Source organism: Triturus cristatus, chromosome 2_1, assembly GCF_964204655.1.
Source record: "Triturus cristatus chromosome 2_1, aTriCri1.1, whole genome shotgun sequence".
In the NCBI taxonomy this organism is placed as follows: Eukaryota; Metazoa; Chordata; class Amphibia; order Caudata; family Salamandridae; genus Triturus; species Triturus cristatus.
Window position 1 is genome coordinate 27,930,250 of NC_140581.1, and position 22,457 is coordinate 27,952,706.

At 48.2% G+C, this 22,457-nt stretch overlaps 1 pseudogene across 1 annotated transcript in view; it reads left to right on the forward strand.

The window, feature by feature from the left end:
- LOC146863645 (protein mab-21-like 3) overlaps positions 1-22,457 on the forward strand; it is a 116,404-nt pseudogene that overhangs the window by 36,081 nt on the left and 57,866 nt on the right. The window contains exon 4 of the transcript XR_014976555.1: positions 20,221-20,487. The product of XR_014976555.1 is annotated as a protein mab-21-like 3 (transcript). The remainder of the gene's footprint in view (positions 1-20,220; positions 20,488-22,457) is intronic.

Here is a 22,457-nt window from a genome sequence, read left to right on the forward strand (position 1 = left end):
TCAAAGCTTGGACCGTGATCCTTCTCGCGTGGAAAGGAAGAAGGGAAGAACCTTACGAAGCATCCTTAGTAGCCCAAAGCAGGTTGCAGAAAGCTTTGCTGCCTGATGACTGAACGTGAGGGAGTGGTTAATCCAGATGCCAAGGCTGTTGATTTGATCTTTGGGGGTCGGGGCCGGGCCTAGGCAGTCTGGCCAAAGAGATACCGCATTGAAGGCAGGGGAGTTACCCAGGAGCATAAGCCACATCTTGTCCCCATTAAGTTTAAGGCATGAGAGTTCCATCCAGTTGGCGACCTCCTCTAGGCAACAGCCTAGGGGGCTAGATGACCCCTCGGGGTGGTTGAGTGTCACCACGAGCTCAGTGTCATCTGCATAGGTGATGATTTTTATTCCAAATGGATGGACAATCTCTGTCAAGGGTCTCATATATATATTAAACAGCGTGGGGCTCAGGGCAGAGCCCTGGGGAACCCCACAGCTGAGAGGGAACTGGTTAGAGATGGCATCTCCCTCAAAAAGCCTAAACGAACGGTCACTGAGAAAGGACTGCAACCCCTCTATTGCCATACCGGACACTCCTGAATTCTTGAGTCTGAGGAGCAGAGTAATACAGTTAACAGTGTCGAATGCGGCACTAAGATCAAGAAGGATGATAGCCGCAGTGCCCCCTTGATCTAGAATCCTTCTTGCTTCCTCTGTCACTGCAAGGAGAGCAGTCTCAGTGCCAAGCTGGGGACGGAACCCGGCATGCAGGGCAGGAGGTCGGACTTCACTATTTTCAGGGTGTGGAAGAGGGTGAATATGTCTGAATGGGTGGATCTCCTCACCAAGACTCGCCCCTGTCTGACTGTTCTCTTTCTTCAGGGGTTCTGCCCACCGTGTGGAAACTGGCTAAAATGGTCCCGCTGCTCAAAAAAACGGTATTAGATCCCAACATCTTTTGTAACTACTAAAATGCTGGAAAAACTGGTCAATGCTCAGCTTTCTGAGTATCTTTAGCGAAGCAAGCTGCCATATCCCAGTCAATCTGCCTTTTGTCCCCGTAAGAATCAGCTGCATTGGTGATCTCTGACCATATTAAATGGTCACTAGATTTGGGAAAAATGCAGCCTTGATTCTTCTTGACTTATCTGCCGCCTTTGACAACGTCCACACTCTATCCTCCAGCACCGACTTTCTGCAGTGGGTGTGGGGGATTGTGTGGGATTGGGGCAAGTCCTTCCTGGACTCTAGAGGCCAATCGGTTTTGCGCCCCCCTTTTCATCTGAGGTTAAGGCAGCTAACCCAGGGGTCCTGTAGGGTTCCTCGTTAAGCCCTACCCTCTTTAACGTCTTTATGTCCCCCCTGGCCTCTGTGGTTGAGCCGTTTGGGTGTAAAATCATTTCATATGCCGACAACACACACTCGCTCTTTGCCTTCAATGGTTCCCGTGCCTCAAATGCAATATCTTTCACTGAATGCATCCAAGCCACTTTTGATTGGATGCAGGGTAGTCAACTCAAATGTAATACGGAGAAGACGGATATTATCTCATTTGGATCACATGTGTCTAATTGGTAGGAAAATCTCTGCCCCCCCTGCGCTGCGGGCCACACCCCCTCCATATTCAGTGGTTAAAAACTTAGGGGTGAAGCTGGACATTGCCCTCTCCTTGCGGCCGCAGATCTCAGCAGTGGCGGGCCAATGCTTCGCTATGCTTCACACTCTGAAGAAATTCCTCCCCCTCCTTTCTCTGGATACTAGGAGAGTGGTGATTTACGCACTGATCACTTCGTACCTTGACTATGCTAACACCCTCTTTTTAGGAGTTGCCGAGGCTCTGGTGAATCACCTGCAGATGGTCCAAAATGCAGCAGCAAGGCTTCTCCTGCATTCACCTAGGCATTCTTTCATCTTGTCGGCCCGGGAGCCGCCCATTTGCTGTCCGTCAGGACGTGAACCCTATTTAAAGCCCTGGTCCTGGTTCATAGGGCAGTGTTTCGGTCCATTCCATGCTATCTGCCAAAGAGATTTGTCCAGTACCCCTGCACCAGAGCACTGTGTTCTGCCTTTGCCTTACTTCTGTTTAATCCTCGCTTTAAGCATGTCATAAGGGGTGGTAAAGCTTTCTCTTTTCGGGTGGCAAAAGCATGGGACAAGCTCCCAAGTGAATTGCATTTGATCCCCCTTGAGACTGTATTCCTCAGAAAACTAGAAACTTGGCTTTCTCTGCGGGGCCGTAGGGCCTGTGTTTTTTTCAGCCGTGTACCTTGGGACACTGCCCGTTAATGTTGGGACACTCCTTGGAGTAGCTGTGTGCTGTACAAATCCCCCTCATTCAGTCATACGCCTGGGGAGGTATGTGTGTGTGCCCTTAAATAACTCCTATCGCAATAGAAGATACTTGTGCCACATTAGCAAACAGATTTAATAAACATGATATTCATACGCAGAAGTCAAATGGGGAATAACCTTTAATCAGTCAAGAGCTTAACAAACCTCTGTCAAATGGTACTCCCTGATTGACAAGTAGGAGGTAACACCAAAATTATACCCGATGGTTCTGACATCTATTATTAAGCATAAAATTAGTATTTTGAGTTTGCAATCAGAAAAAACTAAAAAGTTCAGATAATCAGAAAGTTCCACATTGGGCACCAATGTTGCATAAATTGAGTCTTTGCTTCAGCTCTACAAGGTTTGTTTTCGCACCCACGAGTAAACTTGGTTCAATGCACCAGCGCTGAATGTGAAAAACTGGCTATTATAGCTCTGCAGAACCCATCCAAGACATAAATGAGGTGGTGTCAGTGCTTTTGGGTTACTAACGGGGAGCAGTGGTTAATCCAAGCTATAATTCATCAATAATTAACAAACTTGACATCACTAGAAGCAGAATATGTATTTCAACATATTAATCTTAAAATAGTTATTTTTAAATGCCGGGACCTAGTGCACATAATATTGGTAACATCACAGAAGGTACTAAAAAGCAGCTAAGCTTTTCAATAACAGAAAAAAAATCACAACATCACAATTCATAGCCCTTACAGTCTCACTGTGCTATCTCTAAGCACTATGCTAGTTCTAGCAGATGAATAAAGAATGAGCCTGAGTTTTGGAGGTCGTATTTATAACCGTACAACAGGGTTTGTTGTCGGTTTGGAATAGCTTGTCAGCTATTACAAGCACAAGGCCAAGAGCCAGGAGAGTGTGTCTTCAAAGGAACACAATCTTGGCACCATTTTGTGAAGGCAGAATGGAATGCTTAGCAAAGCCTCTGGAGTCTTGCTGCGGGCTTCTTCTGTTGAGATGGAAACTGGTACTGCTCTCATCTGCGTCTGTAACCTGCATTAAGTCACTCCACACGTTACCAACCCAACCACCCCACCTGATTGTATCATGGCAACCCAATCTCACCATACCAATCCTTGCTCGACCACCACTTCGAGAAGGACCATAGTGCGTCAAAATGTATCCACCACCACCTCCCCGCATACACGCCCTAACTATAAGCCCAAAAGAACCAACACACTCACACCTCCCCCTCCACCTCCAATAGACCTACACAACAAAGAAACTCAGACAGAACAGACACCTCAGCACCCCCACCCTAAACTCCACCCTCCGACCACTATGCTGAGATTGAAGCCAGACTTAGAGACATCACACAGGCTCTCCAGCAACTCAAAATTGACTTACTGAATCTAACGAACATCACATCTGATATCTCACACAACAGAGGACCCTCAAAACTACAGGAGAATAGTCAACCACTACACATTAACAAGAATTCACACCACTCCCACCCCCCAAGTATCACTCTCAACAGGTCTAACCCTTTACACCCACCCCTGGTGCCAAAACTGTGCTCCACACCCTACTACAACCCCTCATCTAGACTGGCCAGAACCAAGATTCCCTTCTCTGAAAAGGACATCCAAGCCCTTCTCCTCAATTACGAGACAAAACATCAGGACTTCCCACATAATCTGAACCCCATCTCAACAATTGCATCGAACCCACACAGAGAACAAAGACCAAACTCGAGAGAGATAAATAAGGCCAACCTCAAAATAGTACCCCTGACAGAGACAACCTCTACGGACAAAAAAAGCTCACTTGAAGTGCATGCTGATAAACTGCAGGTCAGCAGTAAAACACACAGCTGACATAGCAGACCCCATTATTACGAATGATCCTGACAAAATGCTCCTAACCGAAACATGGCTAAAGACAGATTCTACACCTATACCTGACTTTCTAATCCCTCCAGGCTATGACATCATAAGGGCAGACAGACCAAAAAGATCAGGGGGTGGCATAGCTTGTATACATCGCACTAACCTCAAGGTAAACCGATCTCAAACCACAGACCACCCCTTCTACTAATACCTAAGCAAATTACACCTGATTTACCACCTTCAGGACAACAATCACTCATTCATCGGACAAATCATGGAGACCATCTCTTCCAACACAGGACAACACTGCACCCACATCTTCCTTGGAGACTTCAACCTCCACTGGAACAATCACAATAACCCCTCAGTCAAGAGCCTTAAAACCTTCCTCACTGACCTAAACCTGGTCCAAATATGTGACAGCCCAACTCACAACTAGGGTTCACTACTGGACCTCGTCATTGCTAGACCAAATTCCATCAAACTAGAATCGATCAACCCTCTGACTGGACAGGTCACCACTACATCACTTTCCTCATAACCGAGCCAACTAAAACACATAAACACCAACTTAAGAAACCCAAACAATGGAAAAGGAACACCCGTGTCATCAACCTCCATGATCTAACCTGCCTCAGCAACAATATTCTATTACCGCCAGTAGACATGACAGAGGTCCCCGACCTCACTAACCACTACAACAACTGAATGACAAGCATTCTTGACGCAGTTGCGCCCTTTCAGCTAACAAGAACCTCCTCGAAAGACTCCAAACCATGGTTCAATGGGTGCCTAAATGACCAAAGACTCAACCTGAGACTAGCTGAACGAACATGGAGATCCTCACCATCGCTAGAGCACCTTAAGCAACTGAGATCTCAAAGAGGCACCTACAACAAGCACATCTGACTCTCAAAAGCAATTTTCTTCAAAGAGCAACTAAACAAGGCCAAAAATCGACCAAGGAAACTCTTCGAAATTATCAAGCAACAATCCGCTCAAGAAACCAGTGCTTCCACGTTAGGACCAAACTTCCAACCAAACTGCAACATATTTGCCTCCCACTTCCTTTAAAAGTCTAAAAACATAGAGAGTGAACTCATAACAGCATATGACCACCTCAAAAAAATACCTCACCGTACCCCCCACTAACCTCCGTCTACACAAACTACTAACCAAAACGAACTCCCCCCTCAAAAACAAAGCGTCATAGAACACCTTCAAATCTCTCAATGAAAATGACATTCTCAAGATCATAACAACACTTAAACCATCTAACCACTTCTGTGACCCCCTCCCAAATAATATCTTCAATGAGATCAAAACCTCTCTAATCCCACTCTGGACAAAGACAGTGAATACCGTCCTGCTGCAAGGAACACTTCTGAGCTTCCTAAAAACAGGTCAAGTAACCCCCATTCTAAAAAAACCCACAGCTGACCACACTGTCCCAGATAACTACCGTCCAATCTCCACTATCCCTACCCTAGCAAAACTACTAGAAAAATGCGTCCAATCCCAACTATGTTGCCACATAGCTCAATTCCACCTCGTTGACCAGTTCCAATCTGGCTTCCATCAGGACCACAGCACGGAAACTGCCATGACACACATCGTGGATGACGCGCTCAGGATACTAAACCAAAATGAATCCTGCCTCCTAATCCTCCTAGACCCATCCTCAGCCTTTGATCCGGTCAAACACGATAGTCTCCTAGACTTACTTGAACACAGAATGGGGATATCTGGGAATGTCCTAAAATGGTTCGCCTCCTTACTAGACAGCCGAACACAAAGAATCAAGCTCAACCAATCGCTGTCGACCTCCACGGAGGTCACCTTAGGAGTACCTCAAGGCTCCTCTCTCTCACCTACTCTCTTCAATCTATTCATGAAACCCTTAACCGAAATTCTAAAACTCTCTAATGTTCAATACCACATATATGCTGATGACACCCAACTATACCTAAAAGTATAATCACCTGAGGATATCCGCTCACTCAATACAACCCTACAAAAAACACACAACTGGCTAACCAGAAACCACCTCAAACTCAACGCACTCAATACCGAATTCCTCCTAATTACCCCACCGCGAGGACACGCTAACATAGAAGACTGGATTAAACATTTAACAGCCTTCGACTGCAAACCACACATCATAGATTCAGCAAAATCCCTAGGAATAACAATCGATGAAAAATCTCAACATGCAGCCACCAGAGGAGTAAACTTCCACATGAACATCATCATAAAGCTAAAACCCTTCCTTCCCATCGACCAAAAATCAGCAATACAATCCCTGGTGATACTGAGACTAAACTATGGGAATATAACCTTATGTGGTCTGCCGAGAACAGACCTAGCTACACTAAAAGCCTCTCTCAATGCGGCTGCAAGACAGGTCACCGGCTCCAAAAGGAAAAACCACATCACCCCTGATCTAAAGGCACTGAACTAGCTGCCTTTTGAGGCAAGATCACAGCTAAAAATTAATTACCTGTATGACACACAAAGCCTTGTACTTCTGCACACCAAAGCATCTAGCAGATAAACTGGAACTATCAGGCGGTGGCAGAGCATCGAGAAGCTCCAGCACCTGGCTATTGAAACCACAAAAATACCGGAAAAAAAACATACAACCAAACTTTCTCCAGCCTAGCACCCAGAATCTGGAATGCCCTGCCCCCGGAAATTAGAACGAACCCTTCGAGAATCTCCTTAAAAAATGAAGTCAAACTGTTTTTAATGAACCTATTTCTACCCAACCACCTCACTCAACTTGCTCGCCAAACAGAACCTACACTCGATCATCAGGACCGCTGACTTTCACACTCCTGAATCCCCCTGGACCTCTAAGAATGTTTGACATCAAAACTGTCCTTCCTACTCGTTACTATCTCTTTGTAGCTATTTGTATTAACATTTTATGTGTTCTAACTTGTGTAAAGCTCTCCGATACCCTTCCAGGGTCTATTCCGCGCTATAGAAACTTTTCAAATAAATAAATTAGTGTCTCTCTGTAGGAAGATGGCTTTTTATATGGTAGTGCCAATGCAAGGGCGCACCATGAAAAAAGACCAGATGGCCCTTATTAGTTTATAGGGCTTAAATTAACAATCCCAAATGCACTCATTTGTGGTAGTGTGGTCGAGCAGTTTAGAGTTATCAGAGGGTACTGTTAAGCATTTGTTGTACACACAGAGTCAATAAATGAGACACACACTCAAGAAGAAAATCTGAGACCAATTTAGAAAAATAACAGATGTTTTTATTAATATAGACGCCACAATCATCGAAATTAGATAAGTACTTTCCGAGTTATATTTCGGAGTTATAGATTTTTGGAGCAATAGAAAATACAGTTGAATAACTATTTTGAGGAGTGAGTGGTAATGTAATCCTATGGGAGAAACATACACACTGCATAGATACACTTGCGATTGGTTTCAAGGGGAACCTTTCCGAACTTAAGGTGCTTGGGGGCCAAGGAACAAAGAACTAGCACCAGTTTGTGTTTACTTGCGCTGGTGTGTCTGGGTGCAGAGGTGCTGGTCACAATGGTAGCCTTGAGCTCTACATTGTAAAGTCAATGGAAGGGTACCTGTAAGAAAAAGGCTGCAAGTGGGGACTTAGGAACACGTTCGACTAAACCCAACGGGGGGCTCAGTTCATGAGGGTCCCTGGGGAAAGGGACGCTGTCGGTCTCCGTGAACTTAGGCTGTGGCGCTTGGGTGCAGGGGTGTTTTCTCCAGAAGGGGTCACTGGAGTTAGAGGCTATCACAGTTCTTGGGTGACCAGGAGGGGGGAAGAAAATAGGGCAGCAGTGCCGCTCTCGGTGTTGGCCTCGTTGGTCCTGCAGTCCTTCGTTGGTAGGTCAGTTTTGGCATTGGTGATGCCTGGACTGGACACACAACACGCCTTGGTTCTGTAGTAGGGGATCTCTGTGTATAGTCATAATCTATGAATAGTCCCGCCCATGTGCGGGGACCCCGGAGCAATCAAAATATCTCTTAAGCTGTCCTGCATTTGCAACCCTGCAAAGACAGTTAAGAGACAGACAAAATAATACAGCCTAATAACAATATGGCTGCACTGGCCAGCACTTCCTCTAAGGTGAACACAAAAGCCAAAATAAAGTTTAAATGTCATTTTTTATTCACATCTGACATGTTCCTTTATTATCTCACACTCCCTTCACCAAAATCCCTTTAAACAATAGAGAGGAAGGGGTGTACAGACAAGCCCTATAGGCTGTCATTATGTGTCTGCTAAAGGGATACCGTGCCTTTAAGAAAACTCTCCAGAGACCCCCGGTATCCCAGGATGCACAGCCAAAGCAAGTTACTTCCAGTTCTTTTTTCCGGCTCCTGCTAGCAGGACCCTGGAGCTTGAGCTCTACCCTTTTGGGTGGATATTTGGATAAATTTTGGTTTTTTGGATAATATAGTGTGTTCATTCGACGTCTAGAGCCTTTCTCTACTGCATCCTGCAATTTGGTGTGATTGGCCCACTCTTAGCATGGCTTTATTTGATAAATGCCCCGAGTGTGGGAGGAAAAAGGCCAAGACGGACCCACATGATGTCTGTATCCTCTGCTTGGCATCCTCACATGTCCCTGCTACATGTGCCATCTGCAAGACCTTCTCCAAGAGGACCCTGAGGGACAGAGAGAAGATTCGCCTCCAGGGACAGGAGAAGCAGAGGACAGGTGGGACTTCGGGGCATGGAGGATCTCATTCCCCTTCCTCTGCCCATGCTTCAGCCACTGGAGGGACCTCCGGGCAGAAAAAGGAGCAGAAACGACGCCTACCGGCTGGTAGGTCGCGTTCGAAGTCGAAGGTGACGACGTCGACGGCGAGAGGTAAAGCACCGGTGTGTTCGCCGTCGATCCAGGCGTTCTCGACGTTCGACGTCGAGGGAGGGGCCGGCGAGACCTAAGACTAGGTCGCCGTCGAGGATTCCACGGTCGACGTCGACACACCACCGACGTCGTACCGAGCCCCACGATGGATCAATGCCGACGACATCGACGCCGAGACACCGGCGACTGCCGTCGAGGCGAAGGAGATCAACGTCGAGGAGACATCGTTCGCCGTCGACGTCGAGAGACTCTCCGTCGACCCGACGTTCGACGTCGAGGGGCCACCGGTCGACGTCGAGGGGACGCCAAACGGCGAGGAGACGCCGTACGAGGTCGACGATCAGTTCGACGTCGGTGACATCTGGGAACACGTCTTCGGTGCTTACGATCTCCAGTCGTGGATCGAGGAGACGACGGCGCTCCCCCTCGTTTACTTCAGCACGGGACTGGCCCGCCAAGAAGAGAAGGGTGGAAGGGAGTCCGGACAGTGCTGGTCCAGGTTCTCCTGCAAGGAGTGATGGAGCTCCGCAGCCTCTCCCTCAGCCGCTGCCTCAGAAGCCTCCTACGCCTCCTCCTCCTCCTCCTCCTCCTCCTAAGCGACCTACGCCACCTCCGCCACCGCCGGTGCCTCAGCTCCCGCCGTCTCCTCGGCTACCGGCGATTCCTAAGGCTCCACGCAGACCGAGGTCACGCTCTCTATCCCGCAGGAGGTCACGGAGTAGACACAGGTCGTCCACTCACACAAGGCATGGACGACGGAGGTATAGATCTCGTTCCAGAGGCACGAGGTATACGGACTCCTGGCAATGGACGGCTCCCCCCCTCGTTGTTGGAAACTCCGCCTACTCGAATCTCGCCGGTGGATGATATTGCCACTTTCCAGGATGTGCTGATGAGGGGGGCGGCGAAATTGGGAATCTCAGTAACAGTCCCGGTTCCCACTACCTCGGTGATATTTGAGACATTGCACAAGGCTCACCTGTCACGCCCCCTCCTTCCCTTGGTTCCGGGTTTGGAGGAACCAGCCATGGAGGTCTTCTTGACACCAGCCGTGGTGAAGTCTGCTCCCTCACGGTTGCAGAAGAAGTACAGGGCCCCTGATTCGGACCCGGCGTTCCTCAGGGTGGACCCTCCCCCGGACTCTGTCATTGTGGTTGCGGCTCGTAAACAACACTCCACGACGCCCTCTTCCACGGCTCCTCCGGATAAGGAGAGTCGCAAAATGGACTCCTTGGGGAGGAGAATGTGCTCTACGTCGGCCACGACTATGAAGGCTGCTAGTGCCTCCGCCCTGCTGGGTCGCTATGACCAATCGCTTTGGGACTCTCTGCAACAGTTTGCTGCCTCCCTGCCTAGGGACAAAAGGGAGGACATCCAGGAGGTGCTGAACGAGGGCATGATGGTCTCCAACCAGATCATCAGTGCGGCGGGGGATGTATCGTTGCTGGCGGCCCATGGGTACTGTCATGGGGTACACATGAGGAGACATTCCTGGCTGAGGCTTACCTCTCTAAAACCTGAAGCGCAGCAAAAGATTGCTAACTTGCCCTTCTCTGGCTCGACGTTATTCGGGTCTCATGCGGATGACGAGATGGCCCGCATGAAGGCCGAAGCAGAAACCCTGAAGGCCGTGGGGTTGGAAAAACCCAAGGAGCAGAAGAAGTCATTCCGTTCCTATGGCAGGCGTTATTCTAAGCAACGCGGTCAAGGGCGTCAGTCTGGTCACCAACAACAGCACCAGCAACAACAACAGTTCCCGAGGCAGTCTTTTCAGAAGCGCCAGAGGGGCAGAGGCCAGCATCAATCCTCGTCGGGGAACAAAGCCCCGGCAGGGTCGAAGCCCTGAAAGGTCACTTCCCCCTCGTCCGTTACCCGCTCCGGTGGGGGGAAGTATTCAATACTACCTGGCAGAGTGGAGGACAATAACTCAGGACAAGTGAGTGCTGAATATTGTTTGCAATGGATACAGTCTTCGTTTCACCAGCCCGCCTCCACAGATTCCACCAGTGCGCTCTCCCTACCTGGTGCGGGAGCTCCAGTTGGAGGCGGACGTTCTGTTAAGGAAGAAGGCGATAGAAGCTGTTCCTTTGAGGCAAGAAGGAAAAGGCCTTTACTCCAGGTTCTTTCTCGTCAGAAAAAAGGACAAGAACGAGTTCAGGCCTATTCTAGATCTGCGTCAAGCAAACAAGTGGATCCGCAGAGAAAAGTTCCGTATGTTGTCCCTGCATCAGATTTACCCTCAGTTGCATCGAGGAGACTGGCTGTGCGCCATAGATCTGCAGGACGCTTACTTTCATGTGCCGATCGCACCGAAGCATCGCAAGTTCCTGAGGTTTCTGGTAGGCAACAAGCATTACCAGTATACAGTACTCCCGTTTGGTCTGAAGTCTGCACCACGGACGTTCTCCAAGTGCATGGCAGTGGTGGCAGCACACTTGCGGAAGAACAAAGTGTTTGTGTATCCATACCTGGACGATTGGCTGATCAAGGCTTCCACGTTCCGGGAAGCCTAGTGTCACTTCAACAGGACAGCTGCCTTGCTTCATCGCCTGGGGCTGCACATCAACATGTCGAAGTCAGTGCCGATCCCTGTGCAGTGTCTCCAGTACTCGGGGGCCTCAGTCAATACCTTGAACGCAAGCGTGTGTCCTTCGGAGGAGAGACGCTTATCGATCCGTGGGAAGGCCCTGCGCCTCCTCTCAGCCCACTCTCCTACAGTGAGGACGGTGTCTTCTTTACTGGGGTCGATGGCTTCCTGCATCTTTCTCACCCCCAATGCACGTCTGCATATGCGGCCCCTGCAGGAGTGTCTGGAGGATCTATGGGACCAGAGGCGGGGGCGTTGGGAGGACACGATTCATCTGTCCCAACACGCTCTCCAATCTCTGAAATGGTGGTGCTCCTCAGAGAATGTTTGCAAGGGGACTCCCTTTCACAAGGATATTCCGGTCCAGACCATAGTGACCGATGCGTCTCTCCAGGGCTGGGGAGCGCATTCGGGCCCTCTTCAGATTCAGGGGAGATGGTCACCGACGGAGATGACTTACCACATCAACTTTTTGGAACTCAGAGCAGTACACTTGGCCCTGAAGGCGTTCCATCCCTCCTTCACGACGAACTCCCTGCTAGTTCAGACGGACAATACTACTACCATGTATTACCTCAACAAGCAGGGGGGCTCCCATTCACGCACGCTGTCTCGGGAGGCACAGATGATCTGGAATTGGCTGGTGGCCAGGAACCTAACGATCACGGCAACCCATCTGCCGGGAGTGCAGAATGCCCAAGCCGATGCGCTCAGCAGGCTCGTTCAAGAAAATCACGAGTGGGTGCTAAACGACGACGTGCTAAGAGACGTCTTCGCAGAGTGGGGCACTCCGGACATCGATCTGTTCGCTACGGCAGAAAACAGCAAATGCCGCGACTTCGCGTCCAGGTACTACCAACCAGGGACTCTGGGGAATGCCCTATGGATCAGCTGGTCCAACAGCTTTCTCTACGCCTTTCCATCCATTCCCCTGATTCCGGCAGTGCTGATCAAGCTGTCGCAATCCAGAGCCAGGATGATCCTGATTGCTCCGGAGTGGCCGAGGCAATGGTGGTTCACCGACCTTCTTCATCGGTCTGTTCTGCCACACCGGCGCCTGCCGTGTCGGCCGGACCTTCTCACGAAGTTCGGAGGACAGATGGTTCACCCCAATCTCTCGTCCTTGAGTTTGGCAGCATGGCTCCTGAGCTAGTGCAGTATGGACACTTGAACCTACCTCAGGACTGTATGGAGATCTTGAAAGAGGCGAAGAGACCGTCTACGAGGACTTCTTACGCCTATAAGTGGAAGAGATTCTGCTTATGGTGCAAGGCAAAAGACATTGACCCTACATCCTGTAAAGAAGATGTTATTTTGCCTTATCTGCTGCAGTTAGCTCAATCTGGACTTAATTTTCAGTCTATTAAAGTTCATCTCGCAGCTTTGACTGCGTATAGAAAGGGCCCTTCCCAAACCTCATTTTTTCAAATCCCTGTGATTAAAGATTTTTTGGAGGGTTTGCGTAAGGTGTTTCCCCCTGTTAGACGACCTTCTCCACCATGGGAATTGAACGTGGTGTTATCCAGATTGATGAGGGAGCCTTTTGAGCCTATTCATAAGGCTTCGTTGCAGCATTTGTCCTGGAAGGCTGCCTTCCTTGTGGCCATTACATCGGCCAGGAGGGTGAGTGAGATTCAGGCTCTGTGTTGTCAAGAGCCGTATACTGTGTTCCATGCTTCTAAAGTAGTAATGCGTACTCATCCTAAATTTTTACCTAAAGTGATATCTGATTTCCATGTAAATCAAATGATAACTTTGCCTACATTTTTTCAGCATCCCTCCTCTCCGGCGGAGAGGTCTCTGCATTCGCTAGATGTGCGTAGGGTGTTGAAATTCTATCTAGATAAGACAAAAGACATCCGCAGGTCGGATCAACTGTTTGTTAATTATGGTTCAGTAAGAACTGGTCTAGCTACCTCAAAGCAGTCCATCTCCAGATGGATTGTGTCCTGTATTCAGCTTTGTTATCAGAAAGCTAATAAGACGTTAGGGGGTAAGCCTACAGCGCATTCGACTAGGGGCAAAGCAGATACTACGGCTTTGCTTAGGAATGTTCCAATTGCTGACATTTGTAAGGCTGCCACCTGGAAGTCGGTCCATACGTTTACAAAGCATTACTGCCTGGACTCTGATGCTAGGGCAGATGCGCAGGTTGGACAGGCTTCGCTGAGGAATTTGTTTGCACAGTAATTTGTTGGTGTTTGGTTCTTACTCCACCGCTGTTTGTTGGTTGGGATGGGCTTGCCATTCTATTCATAGATTATGACTATACACAGAGATCCCCTACTACAGAAGGAGTAGTTTCTTACCTGTAACTCCAGTTCTGTAGTAGGGGTATCTCTGTTATAGTCATAAGCGACCCTGCCTCCTCCCCGGTGGAGTAATTCTGGCAGTATCAGGCCTGTTGTTATACACCTTCAAAAAGAACTGAAAGTAACTTGCTTTGGCTGTGCATCCTGGGATACCGGGGGTCTCTGGAGAGTTTTCTTAAAGGCACGGTATCCCTTTAGCAGACACATAATGACAGCCTATAGGGCTTGTCTGTCCACCCCTTCCTCTCTATTGTTTAAAGGGATTTTGGTGAAGGGAGTGTGAGATAATAAAAGAACATGTCAGATGTGAATAAAAAATGACATTTAAACTTTATTTTGGCTTTTGTGTTCACCTTAGAGGAAGTGCTGGCCAGTGCAGCCGTGTTGTTGTTAGGCTGTATTATTTTGTCTGTCTCTTAACTGTCTTTGCAGGGTTGCAAATGCAGGACAGCTTAAGAGATATTTTGATTGCTCCGGGGTCCCCGCACATGGGCGGGACTATTCATAGATTATGACTATAACAGAGATACCCCTACTACAGAACTGGAGTTACAGGTAAGAAACTACTCCTTCTGGCAAAAGCTCCAATACCCATGGCATTGATTCTGAGAGACTCCTGGAGGACCTGGTGTCTCCAAACTCTGCAGGGACATGGGTTTCACCTCCTGGAGCAGTGAAGAATTCTTCCTGGTGAGATGCTCCCTCTGTGGACCCTATGAAATGAATGAAATGAAATGAAATGAAAGAAATTTGTTAAGCGCGAACAGCTGCCCTGAGGCGTCCAGGCGCTAGGGAATAGAGAGAACCTTCTACTGAAGTTGATCACAGGAAGTAAGTTTGATTTTAGTTAAAGAGGAAGGTTTTTAATTGTTTGCGAAAGGTTAATAGGTTGGGGTTGGACCTTAGATGTAGGGGAAGAGAGTTCCACAGTTTGGATGCATTGTAGGAGAAAGATCGACCTCCTACTCTGTATCTTCGTATCTGCGGGACAACGGCTAGGAAGGCTTGAGAGGAGCGAAGCTCTTTCTTGGGGTGGTAGGGAGTAACCAGGGAGTGGTTGATTACAGGGCCGGATTTCCAGAAAGCTTGGTGGGTGATGCACATGGCCTTGAACTTAATTCTTTCCTTGACAGGGAGCCAGTGCAGAGTTTTTAATACCGGCCCTATCGGGGTTCTGCGGGGGATTCCAAGAAGTGTACGGGCTGCACAGTTTTGGATCCGCTGTAGTTTGTTCAGGCAGTATTCAGGAGCCCCTAAATACAGGGCATTGCTAAAGTCAATACGGGACTGAAGCAAGCCCTGGATGACTACCTGTTTGGCCTCGAAAGGAAGAAGTGGGAGGATTTTTTTCAGCATCCTGATGAGACCAAAACATATTGCTGATAATTTGGTGACTTGTGTATTGAATGTTAGGGATTTGTCTAGCCATATTCCGAGACTTTTTATGTTATCTTTGGGTGTAGGGGGGGCACCTAGGCTGGGGGGCCACAATAGCTCTAGGGTGGAGGGGGCAGCTGGACTGAGGAGCATGAGCTCGGTTTTATCCCCATTGAGCTTTAAGCATGACTTCGTCATCCAGCTCTTTACCTGCTCCAGACAGGGAATCAAGCTGGTCTGTGCTTGCTGACTGTTCTTATGCGCAAGGGAGACCACTAGCTGGGTGTCGTCCGCATAAGTGACGATCTTAATGCCATGCGGACGGACAATCCCTGCCAGTGGTCTCATGTATGCGTTGAATAACGTGGGGCTTAATGAGGAGCCCTGCGGTACCCCACATTCCAGAAGCTTGCTTGAGGAGACTGAGGCTCCTTCAAAGACTCGGAAAGTGCGGTCTTTTAAAAAGGACTTGAACCAAGCTAGGGCTTCTCCTGATATTCCTAAGCTCAGGAGGCGGCGAAGGAGGATTTTATGGTTCACCGTATAAAGGCGGCGCTCAGGTCAAGGAGGATCACTGCCACTGATCCCCCCTGATCTAGGATCCGCCTCGCTTCCTCTGTGACTGCCACCAAAGCCGTCTCCGTACCATGTTTGGGGCGGAAGCCCATCTGGGTGGTGTCAAGCAGATGGTTGCTCTCGAAAAACCTGGTTAAAGAGGTGTTGATGTGTTTTTCGAGGACTTTACTTGCCCAGGGGAGCAATGAGATAGGACGATAGCTGTTGAGGTTGCCAGGATCGAGGTTGGGTTTCTTCAAGAGTGCTCGAACCCTGGCATGTTTCCAGGTTAGTGGAACTATGCTAGTCACTATCGAGGAGTTCAATAACTCCAATAGTGTGGGAAGAATCACCTGGCTAGCCGAGACCAGCGTATTCGGTGGTGCAGGGTCGCATGGGGAGCCAGATTTTATTTGGTGCATCAGAGACTCGAGTGTTACTGAGTCTAACTGTGGGAAATGGGCTAGGGTGTTATAAGGCGACTCCTCTACTTCAGCTGCTGGATAATGACTTTGGGGGAATGGGTCCGAGTCAATGTCCGGAAAAGATGTAGTTAGGCTTTTTACCGTTTGATACATTTCTTTGGATTTGCATTTGGCCGACATTATTTTATCATTGTAATAAATCGATTGTGTCAGTTTTATAGCCGATTTGTAGGCTCCAATGGCCTCCCTGTAAGTGGCTTTGTCCGTAGCAGCGTAGCTCAGACGCCACTTCCTTTCCAGCCTCTTACAGATGCGCTTTTTGTCTCTAAGTTCTTCTGAGTACCAGGGAGCTGTTTTCTGATGTCTTTTTGAGCTGCGTGTCCGGGGGAGGCACATTGTTTTGAGGGAGGGGGGGTGTGGCCTCACGGCAGTGGGCGTGGCCTGTGGGCTTCCCCAGGAATGGCGTCAATGGATTGTCCGACCCGCAGCAGCGCTTCAATCGGGTGCGCGGGGAGAACCGAACAGGTTATTAGGGGGAGTGTCCAGGGGCAAGTGAAACACCACACAAATTAAAAGCGGTTACAAATACAGTTTTTTTTAAAAACGAGCGTTACTCCCGGCTTCCGCCTCAGGAGTTAGTTCCAACTAATCAATTGGCCAGCAATTCGAATACAGAGTGAGTGCAGTCGGTGCCTGCAGCTGCAGGTGGATGGCTCCTCCACCCAAAGGGAGATGCTAACAGGTTGCCGAAGTGCTAGGCAGTCCTCCAAGCATTGGAGAGTGAGCACAGCTTTTGGACGAGCCGGGTCTTTGCAGTTGTCGAGGGTCCAGCAGTTAGGCAGGGTTTTGTGCCAAGTTCGTAGTCAGTCCTCATCTCTCGTGGTGACAGCTTTCCCTTTGTCCTCTCCAGTTCCCAGTAGACAAATCTGATTTTGTTGTGTCACCTAAATACTAATGTTTGGGGTGTTTAGAGGAGTGTAGGATAGTAGCTAATGGACTACTTACCTCTGGGGTGACTGCACTCCCTATATGACCACTTCCTGTGATGAGTAGGCATAATCCTGACCCAGAGTTCCTAGTTTCACTAAAAACAAGATGGTGTAACCCTTCCTCGACTGTCCACTTCAGGTGGCCCACCTTAGGGATGTGCCCAGCCTGTAAGTGTGACACGCCATATGACCTGGGGCGGTGCCTCCATTAGAGCATTGGGGCTTTGCCCTACTTATATTATGGCCCCCAACCCTCCATTAATCTAAGTAAAGTACCATTTATAAAAATGTACTGTTTACATTCTGCCCGCAGCCCACGGCTGTCATCTTTTGCCGCGGGCTGGTTGCATAATCGCGGCTGAGGCGGATCCTAAGCCTGTGCAGGCCTGAGGGAGGTGGGGCTCGCTTAACATTATTAACAGACACTCTTTAGAGGCGCCTGGGCCCAAGTGCGCATGTTGGGTTGGCCGGCTGCCTTTCTCTGGCCAATCCTACATGCACACTACAGGCCTCTCTAGTGCCTATTAGTGGCCCGGGGGTGACTCAAAGCCACAGCCCCCGGTCTCAGTAATGAGCGTTGAGGTTGCCTGCCCTAGCCAATCCAAGTGCAGCTGTAACAGCAGGAGCAGCATACGATTGGCTAAGAGGCGTGTGGTTTTACAGACACGGCCTCTGCCCTGGTGCGGACTGTGTGTGCATGAGACTGAGGCAACGCGGGGGTGGGAGGAGGCTGTCTCTCTTCCCTTTTCATGCCGCAAGGACAGAGACAGTCACAGGCGTTGTTGGTTGCTAGTTTTGCTACGGGCTTACGGCATGCATTTGATTTGAAAAGAGCTTCCATGCACAGCAGGTAAGTACGCTTGAATTGCCTAAAAAGGTTTTGCTGCTAGCTTCGCTCGCGTTTGACAGACGAGCACGAGGGAAAAATCCCCACCCACCGGGCCCCACCGCTCTTAGCTGCACGGGCCGCGGCTGGATGTCTGCCCAATTAAATTTACAGTGGGCTGCACGCTGGCTATTTCTCAGTAACTGCCTGTTGTGTATTCCAGCGGCATCAGCGGTTTGCAAGCCCTCTCGACCCCAGTCACTCACCCTCCACCCCCACCCCCACCCCATGTCTCCCAAGGCATCACATGTAAAGTTTGGTTTTGTTTCTCGCCTTTGGCTTGTGTTCGCATGCTACACAGCTGCACGAAGCTGATAGTTAATTTGTTCAACTGACATAAATCACCCCGAACCGCTGCGACCAACTGCAGCACCAGGCAAGCCACGCAGCCCTCTCTGTCTGTGAGGATCGATAAAACAACTGTTTTACTGATGTATTGTTATCTTGCACATTGTATCTACATGCCAGCGAGAGGCGAGCCTGCACGCATTTTCACAGTTTTTCACAATCGACTTGGGCTGTCTTGTCATTTCCTTCACCAAGAGTTCACATCCCATCTGACTCCTTTTGAGCACTGGCCTTAGCCCTGTGTGCATTACTTGTCTCCAGCAATTTTAGGCAACAATAAAAATGTTAAGATAACCGCAGTGATTAATGTTCTTCCTGGAGCGAGATCAGAGTTTTGTTTAGTGGAAGTTTTGACTCAGTGTAAGGTAGCGCAGAGGGTTAATGTGCCTGCTGCCTAGAAAGTGTACCATGCAGATCACACAGTGCATATAATGTAACTAGGTCAGTGGGTCAGAAAGATCCTTTTGTTACTTGCAGTTTATAAATTAAAATCCTAATATAGAACAGATAGTTATTAACTGTCATCAAAGAGATGCACGAAACTGCATGGTATAGTTTAGGGTGTTAGGATTTTTCCCTAGTCTTTCATTAGCCTAAAGTTGTATAAAGGGTTCATTTGAGTATAAATCCATTCTTATTACTAAAGAGAACCCCCAACCTTTGTTACATTTTAAAAGTTGTGCTTCTCCAGAACAAGCACTCTTAAAATATATTGTCTAGCAGTATAGATGACATGTGACTCCTACATCTTGTAGTCCTTTGTCGTATGTGACATTTCCTATGCACTGATTTACACAAGTATGACTGACTGTGTCTGTGTAATGTGTGTGATGTAAGGTGCTCTGACACCTTACACTGGTATGAGTGGCACTATAAAAACGAATTAAATGCATCTGAGGGAGAGTAGTTATGGAGACTTTATGGGGCACTGTTAAAGGGTGCCAGTAAGGGTATCCGTTGTGGAGGTGGTCATTGGGGGGCACCAGCAAACACTGTCCCACCCGGCGCCATCACCGCTAAAGCTAGCCCTGCTGTGTGCTGTCTTTATGGCCTGACCAATGGGTCGCGTGCAGCCTACATGATCCAACCAGGGGTTTGCTGAAAGCGGCTCTTTCCAATGCAAGCAGTAAAACTCAAGCCATTTGTCAGGACATAAGCTAACAACACAGGGCCTGCCTGGTGACAGATTCCGTGGGTGGCCCCAGCGGTGCTGAAACGATTCTCAGAATGGGGGTGCTGCCATCAAAGTTGCGTGACTGACTGAAGTCTTGGGGATTTTGAAAGATACGAAGGTAGCACGTAGCATTGCACGAAGAACAGGTGTTGTGATATGAAATATGAAATCTCTTTATTGGTGTCATAACTACACTTTCACAATTGCTTTAATAGTTTTCTTGCTTTTTCAAATGTGCTTGAAAATGCACCATATGTCCACTCTTTTGTCAAAGTTCTCCGGGGGAGAGAGCCCCCCAGTCCTCCCTTATAGAAGTCAGGCTCGCTCGCTACTCTCACTTGCCACACAGCACTCATCCCAAACTTGTACGCCCCACCACTTGATAATATCACCAGCCATCACTGATAGATAGGAACGTCTTAAATAATGACCATCAACAAAGGCCACAAAACCCATTGAATGCAGTGCTAAGCGCGTCATCAGGGGGCGGTTGAGAGCATCTTTTGTGGGGCTAACCAGTGCATGTGCTTGTTCCTACAGACGTGTTGTTCTGGGCTTGTGAGCAGCACCCCTCAAAGGATGATTGGCAGGACCTGGCGGTGAGCTTCGTACGGCTGGTGGACGATCTTGTGTTTTACCTCTGGCAAGGAAATCTACCCCATTACTTCCTGGGTCCAGATGTCAACCTGTTCAAACCCGAGCACCGCCCCCGCCTCCAGGATCTCCTGGCTGACGTCATCGGGTTCAAAACTTCTCCAATGAAGTATTTCGGATGAGCATTCCCAGGTGAACCCTCCACATTTTGAGGTGAGGTTTGTTCATCCCACGCGCGCCCACGCCTCCTTTGCACATTTTCTGATGTGGGGTCGTGGGCCCTTCAGTAGGGCACCCGGTGGATTTATGGTGTACTGCGCATGCCCCAAGCATCATCCTGGCACGGATGAAAGGCGTTTATTGTTATTTAACAGCAGAAGAAGTGCAGCTTTTTACTGTGTGATTTTGTTTCTATTAACATTATGCGGCATGAAAATGCTATGATTTTAGGCAATCTCAATTGTGTATTAATGTTCCCTCAAGGTCTGAGATTAAGGGCCTCGTTTATATAATGGCAGGGGGCCATCTCTCCATCAAGGAGAGCAGGGACACAGAGTAAATGCCTCTGTCGCCCTGATGAAGCTGGCCGCTAAGCTGGGGGTCATTGCGTAAGCATTGGCAGGGATGGTCGTCATGGCGACCCCGGTCGATGCTGTTTATGGTTGGGCGCAGGGCTCTGTCAACATTACGGAGCCGGCACCAACATCTTTTCTTTTTTACATCCAAATAGGAAATCCCGAAGCAAGGTTTTCTTTTTGGAAATAAAAATGAAAATGCTCCTTTCGCCATGGGAGCGCTCCCATTTTAAGAGGAGCATTTAGCGGGTTCACTGCCCCTCACCACTAGTGTTCTCCTGGTGGTGACGCGCACTGGAAACTGACCTCTGATTCCGTCCAACTAAATTGGGTGGATGGAATTAGAGGTCTGCAGGGCCCTAGGAGGGTTTAAGCACAGTGGAGGCGGACTCGTCTCCACTGTGATTAAATCTAAGGTCCGCCTGCCTTTGAATTTGGCTGGCAGGTCCTTACCTTTGCGCTGTGTATACTCCGTCGCAACAGAGTATACATAGATCCAAGATATAAATTACGCCCTAATTCTCTCTTCTCTTTAGGCCCCCACCCATATGTGTAGTTATATCCTAGACTCAATTTTGGGAACCTCATATGGTATGTTATTTTATGTTCATTTATTTATAAAGTGCGTGCTTACCTGGAGATGTTCTGGCGCTCAGAGAACATTGGCCACAGCGCAGTGGAAATACTGATGTCAGAAGAAAAGGGAGGTCTTTAGGTCTTCAGGTCTTTGCGAAATGGAAAACAATGTAATACCCGGTGCAGGTCGAAAGGGGTCTATTCCATAAGGAACCTGTGCTTATGGAAAACGCTTGTCCTCCTGCACGGAATGTTTTTAAACGTGGGGCGTTCATTGTCCAAGAAAGAGCGGATCTGAGACTGCACTAGAGTTTATGAAAAGCAAATAAAGCGATCGTCTAACAATTAGGCGTGTTTAAATAATGAAAGATTTAAAAAATGTATACAATCTATAACAGGCATTCAATATTTTGGGGAAGAACAAAATGATCAAAGCTTCTGAAAGGTTTGAACATTTTATCTTATAAAAATCAGTTTTAAATAAACATTTTGTTAAAATACTAGCCCTGGGCGGAGACGAAGCACACGAATGAGATCCTAGTTTCAACATGACGTGATAGACAGCGCAGGTACTTTTTCCGTCGTTAATTGGTAGCCAAAATGCTCACCTATTGGTAGGTTTTTATATTTAAAATGTATGTAAAGTAAACCTTCTAATATCTAGGCCAAGGCCTGAGTTTAAGTAGATCTCGATTTCCCCCATTTTCACATTGGAATAAATAAAACGTAACGTTTTAATATTTACAGAATGAGAGAAATCATTCTTCAAATATTTTTGTTGATATATTTTTTCAACTATAATTTCATACTAGCTGGGCTAGCTCCATTGTAAATATCTGCTATGGTAATATCTAATATAACACCTAAGAAAACAAATATTTTCCATCCTCATCATTTATTATTTCGGTCCAAATTGTCTTTTTCCCAACAAGTGATGGAGCCTTGGAGAGATGGCGATAGTAATGTGTCCCCCTCGTTCCTCTCATTGGTATTTCTAACCTCAGAGTTTCAACTGGGGTTGAGCCCCACAAA